The sequence below is a fragment of the Symphalangus syndactylus genome, chromosome 16 (genome assembly GCF_028878055.3).
Source record: "Symphalangus syndactylus isolate Jambi chromosome 16, NHGRI_mSymSyn1-v2.1_pri, whole genome shotgun sequence".
Taxonomy (NCBI): domain Eukaryota; kingdom Metazoa; phylum Chordata; class Mammalia; order Primates; family Hylobatidae; genus Symphalangus; species Symphalangus syndactylus.
Window position 1 is genome coordinate 73,636,006 of NC_072438.2, and position 6,311 is coordinate 73,642,316.

The 6,311-nt window shown below is 35.0% G+C and overlaps 1 long non-coding RNA gene across 1 annotated transcript; it reads right to left on the bottom strand.

Moving 5' to 3' along the window:
- Positions 1–368: 368 nt before the first annotated feature.
- On the bottom strand, positions 369–6,011 carry LOC134732697 (uncharacterized). Its single transcript, XR_010116121.1, has 3 exons — positions 5,863–6,011; positions 2,729–2,956; positions 369–416 (listed from the first exon to the last, which is right to left on the bottom strand). It is a non-coding gene; the product is annotated as an uncharacterized lncRNA (long non-coding RNA).
- Positions 6,012–6,311: the final 300 nt, after the last annotated feature.

The following is a 6,311-nucleotide window of genomic DNA, read 5'->3' on the forward strand; positions in this document are numbered from 1 at the left end:
TATATAAATTGTTTCATTCTTTCTTTTGGAGGTGATTTGTCCAAAAGCCCCTGTTGGAAAAAAAAATGAAATTAAAATGGAAAGGGAAAGTAGAAAAGTTGGAAAACATAGTCCAAATGACAGTAAATGTTAATGGTCTGATCTCACACACAAAAATTGTCCTTCAAACTGAAGCGTGTATTAAATAGTAATGGATAGATATACTTCTCTGTGAGATCTGATTTGTCTAGCAAATCCTTACTGACATATACTCTCATTTACTACTATATAGCCTTTTGAAAATGCCATTCCAGCAGAGCATAAAAAAGGTTATTTAGATTAAGTTTAGTTACAAGATAAGAAGTATACTGAGTTCATTGGACTTCATGCGCACTCATTTAATTTCCACCGCTCCATTACTCTGAATCAAACTGTCCCTGAAAGAACAAGAGGAAGAAAAAGGGCATTAAAAAACACAAATCACAAAGTAGAGAACATTCTTCTTGAAAACGAAATGGTCTCCATGTGTTACCATTTAATACCATGGAAATACTTTCTTGACTTTTACAGCATGCAAAGAAATTGCACCAATCTATTAAAGAATGCAGTAAAAAAAGGCTTTGAGGTGGGTTAACATTTTCCAGGTCTTTATCATTCTAGATGGGCTTGGGACTTCAAAACACTGTAAAATATTATAAATGGTATCCATTTGCATCTGTGTGCAGCTTATGGCATAATGAATGCGTGACCACTTAACCATTTATCGAATACAGGAAGAAATAGGATGAGACCTTCGGTGATATGTTTTAAAATAAGGCCCAAAGCCAGGTTTTAAAGACAGTGCCAAAATAGTTTATCTTCTTTTTTTTCTTTTAACTTTAGTGCCATTAAGTGCCAGTATGGGGCTTTTTGGACTTCATTTGAAATTCAAGTAATTAATATAATTGGGGAAAATAACTTTTAGAGGGATAAGTTATTGCAATAAGGTATAAACAAGAAAGATCTGAAGTTTAGAGGACAAAAAATGACAATGCTAATACAGAAGTTATACTGGATGATTCAAGTAATTGTTGAGACCTTCCACAGGTTCAGCTTGCATTTGACAGTGGCTGAACTTTATTAGCCTTTAATGGCCTTCATTAAATTATATTTGGTATAGAATAGGCTATGCATGAGGTCATTCTTTTTTACTTACGTATATGGCTCAACCAAAGAGGTATGAACTTCAGTATCTTGTTCTAGGGAATACTGTGCTTTCTATTTTATTTCAGACAGTGAAATAAGATAATTTTTGTAGTTTTTTTCTCTATGTGCTTCTTCTCAGTATTTATACAGATTCTATCTTACAAAACAAACAAACAGCCCTCCCTTTCCTCTTCATCTACATGTAGGTACTGCCCTGGTTGCTATTGTTCTGTGTATCTTCCTCATAAATTGAGAAACATTATCTGAACCTTCTCAACTCCAACCCTCTCCCCAATCCACTATAATCTGACTTTTCATGACATTCCTCTAAGCAGCTCAAATGAAGGTCACCTATGTCTTGCATGTAGTTAAGTCAAATATAAATTTTCTGTCACTATTTAATGCATCCTCCTTTATCACAAAATAGATAACTATTTTGTAAAGAAAAATAAAAGCTTTCTTTTTTATGACTTCTACACTTTTCTAGTTCTCCCACTTCTTTCAAATTGAGTGTTCTCTGGTACTTGAAACTCAGGAATTCTTAACATGAATTTATCATCTCCACAAACGAATCCCAATCCCTACCTTCATCTTCCTCTCTCAGGGGTAGGGGAGCAATACCTACTTCTTTGGTAACACTTGCTAATTTACAGCATGGTATCATGAGCCACCTAGCTGGCCAAATTACAAACCTGGGAGTCTTTCTTAGCTGCTTTTTCTACCTAATTTCCTGATGAGCCACAAGACTTTGTCTTTCAAATGCTTCCGTTCTCACCATCCTCACCATCACATATCAAGGTATGACTTGTTTTAGAGTCCACTTCATCAACACCTCACTGAATGCTTTCCCAATCTCCAGTTCTAATCCAGCCTTTTTTCCTATGGGTAAATTTCTTTTCGGAAATATAAAGCTGATTCTATCACTCTGCTGCTAAAATCCCTTCAATTTCTTCTTATTGCCCTTTGAGGGGCAGGGAAAGCGTAGTCTGCTAGTATGAGGTGAGAAGTCCCAATTTGTGCTTCTCTCACCTTACATTGTACTAAACCCCATTCAAATAATAAACCCCAGTCATACTAAATTTAATTCCTCAAAAGTTACATCTCATTTGGAATACATAAGTACTATTTCCATCTGTTGCCTAACCTTTTTTAAGCTTTATTGAGGTATAACTGAAAAATAGAATTGTACATTTTTAAAGTGTACAGTCTGAAGATTTGATCTACATATACATTGTGAAATAATTACCACAATCAAGCTAATTAACACATCCATCATCTCACATTGTTGCCTTCTTTTTTTTTCATGAGAATGCTTAATATCTATTCTCTTAGTAAATTTCAAGAATGCAATGTATACAATCACCATGCTATCCATTAGATCCTAAGAAGTTATTTTTCTTGTAACTGAAAGTTTTTACTCTTTAATTGACATCTCTTCACTTCCCTAACCCCACAGTCCCTGGCAACCAACATTCTACTTTCTTTATGTGAATTTCACTTTTTTCAAAAAAGATTTCACACACATACAGTATGTATCTTTCTCTCTCTGGTTTATTCCGCTTACCATAATGCCCTTCAGTTTCATCTATATTGTCAAAAATGTCAGTATTGTCTTCTGTTTTTGGCTGAATAATATTTGATGGTATACATATATTGCTTTTCTTCACTCATTCTTCCATTGACTGACACTTCGGTTGTTTCTGTATCTTGGCTATTATAAATAATTCTGCAATGAACATGGGAGTGAAGATATTTCTTCTGGAAACTGATTTTGTTTCCTTTGGATATATATCTAGAAAGGGAATTGGCAAATCGCATGGTATTTCTATTTTAATTTTTTAAGAAATTTCTGTATTTTTTCCATAATGGCTGTACCAATTTATACTCTGACCAATGATGTGCAAGGATTCCCTTTTCTCCACATCTTTGCCAAACTTTGTTATCTCTTGTTTTTTTTTTTTTTTTTATTTTATAATAGCTATTCAAACAGATGTGAGGTGATTGTGGTTTTGACTTGCATTTCCCTGATAATTAGTGAGGTGATGGTGAACACTTTTTCACGTACCTACAGGCCACCATTTGTATATCTTCTTTGGAGAAATGTTTATTCAGATCCTTTGCCCATTTAAAAAATTTATTTATTTATTTATTTGGCTTGTATGGATTTCTTACATATTTTAGATACGAATCCCTTATCAAATACATGATTTGTAAATATTTTCTCCTATTCCATTGACCACCTGTTTATATTATTAATTGTTTCTTTTACTGTGTAGAAGCTTTCTTTCTTTCTTTTTTTTTTTTGAGACAAAGTCTTACTCTGTTGCCCAGGCTGGAATGTAGTGGCATGATACTGGCTCACTGCACCCTCGACCTCCTTGGCTCAAGCAATACTGCCAATTCAGCCTCCCGGATAGCTGGAATTACAGGCTTGTACCACCAAGCCTGGCTAATTTTTGTATTTTTTGTAGGGACAGGGTTTCACCTTGTTGCCCAGGGTAGTCTCGAACTGTTGAGCTCAAGTGATCTGCCCACCTTGGCCTCCCAAAGTGCTGGGACTACAAGTGTGAGCCACCGCACCTGGCCTATGGAAGCTTTTAATGTGAGGCAGTCCTACTCATTAATTTTTGTTTATGTTTCCATATTCAAAAAATCATTGCCAAAACCAGTGTCAAGGAGCTCTCTGCCTTACTCTATATGGATTAGCTTTCAGCTGAATTTTTTAAGACCAGGAAACCTATTCTGATTCACACCCTTGATTACCCTTTATCATATGCTCTATATTCCTGCTCTTTAGTTCTACAGCATAGCATGCTTTTCTTTTAAGACAGTATTGCTATAACAGCAATATAATAAATATAATTTTAAAAAAGTATTATAATTTCTTGTTGATCATCTACCTTATACATTGTAGCTCAGTGAGGACAGAACCCATGTGTGTCTTACTTACTGTGTCTGGTACAGAATATATTGTATATGCTCAGTAAAGATTTCAGGCATTGGAAAACACTGAATGCCTTAGCAATATTGAGAATCCTTGAGGGCACAATGGTGTACCTTAGAGTAAGTTTCAGCAGAATTTTTATTCCTTTTTTTAAAGCTGAATTTTTCATTAAAAGTGGAATCCCAGTGTTTTGACTATTTATAGAGACATGGAAATTTCTATATGTGTTATACATCAACTCTGTCCATAGTCTTATTGTCAATAATGATTCTAAACTATCCCCTGCTTCTCTGACAAGAGGAGGCTGACAGCTGTCTCCAGTGTTGTATTTCTATATCCTAGGTGTTCTAATGGTGATTTATCATAGAAACACTTATCAATTTGCCCCCATTCTTTGGTTTTCATCTGTGTTTCTGACTACAACACTTTTCTTTTATGATAATGGATCCTTTTGTTTATCTTAATTCTGCCTTGCTGTAATTTTAAGGAGCTCTGTCTTCTACTTCTATTTTGTTGTATGATAAAAGAAAAAAATGGTTCCCTTACAATAATATACAAATGTATCCAGTGTTTAATATGGCCTCTCTTCACTTTGCAGAACTGAATAATCTAGGGTTGTCTTCATATCAAAGTCCATGGTCAACCTATTCTTGCAGTTACTTTAGTTGCCTTCATCCCTGTATTTCGGTGTAACTGTCAGTTCTGAAATGATTTTTCATTTCTCTGCTTCCAATTGTCAATAGGGCAGGAAGACACCATTAGAACACATCATCCATACCTGAATTTTGTCATCATGTTAAATTCTTAATGTAGCCAATGTAGTCTTCTCTGATGGTCTAGTTGTTTATTGTGTAGGGCTGTGGCTATTTCATTATTGTGTTCTACCTTTTTCCTTCCTAGAGTATTTGTAGTTTAACAACGGTTCTCCACTGAGGACTAGGATGGACCCAACTAAATAACTATTTATTCTTAAGCATTTGGCATTTAGTTGGAGAAAATACTGTTTTCCCAGTGGGACTTTCCTTGGAACATTCTTATCAACACAACTGGCAGATCTCCTCTTGTCTACATATGAACTTGGCTTTCCTGAGAGTTCATGTTAGTAAAGACAATGTGGCAGCATAGGTAGAAAACATCTGTTCTTTTAAACTGGTTTTGTTCTTCTAAAGTGTTGCTGGTTCGTTGTAAAATAGTGAGGCTCAAGGCAAATATGTATATTTTGTGTGTATATGAAATATTTTATGTGTATAGCATATATAAATATTTATAACTTTAAGACCAAGACATTTTCAATGTAAGAAAGATTATAGCTAAGATATGAGCCACCTGGACATCCCCCAAGTCCTTAGCTTGCTTGAGTAGATATAACCTTTAAGCTATGCATAAAATTGTCTTGAAAGCCTATCTCTTCTAAGGCAGAAGTGTGGCTTATGTCCCAGTATCTCCAGGGATTTAAAACAAATATTTAGTTAAAAATTGTAAAAAATCATATATATTTATGGTGTACACCATGATGTTTTAAAAAATGAATACATTGTGAAATGACTAAATCAAGCTAATCACCATATAATAACCTCACATAGTTATCACCTTGTTTATTGTGGTGAGAACAAAACATCTCCTCCCTTAGCAATTTGCAAGTATACAATACACTGTTATTAACTATAGTCACCATAACTGAAACTTTGTATCATTTGACCAAAGTCTCCCCAATCCCTCTCCATCTCCCACTACCCTCAGTCCCTGGTAACCACCTTTCTATTCTCTGCTTCTATGAGTTCGCCATTTTTAGGTTCCACGTGTAAGTGAGATCATGCAGTATTTGTCTGTTTTGTCTTTTCTCCAGGGATTTTTGGTGAGGACTTAACTTTCCCCTCAGCTTTTCTGGCCCCAACAACCTTTTACCACCAAACTGATCTCTAGAATGTGTGTCACTTAATTGGTGCTCTATTCCATTTCCATAGTGACTCACCCTGATGCACACCATCCAGTCACTCCCAAAAAGAACTGACTATATGGACAACAGTTTTCATTAAACTTTTAGAACATGGAGAAATGTTATGGTTTAACAACATTGGAGTTGTTGTTTTTGGAGTGAACTTGGGAGTCATATATTGCTGCCTAATCAGGCAGTAATATATCTCCAATACAGTTTAACATGTCTATTTGTATAACCATGAAAATTTTCAGTTTATAATTTTAT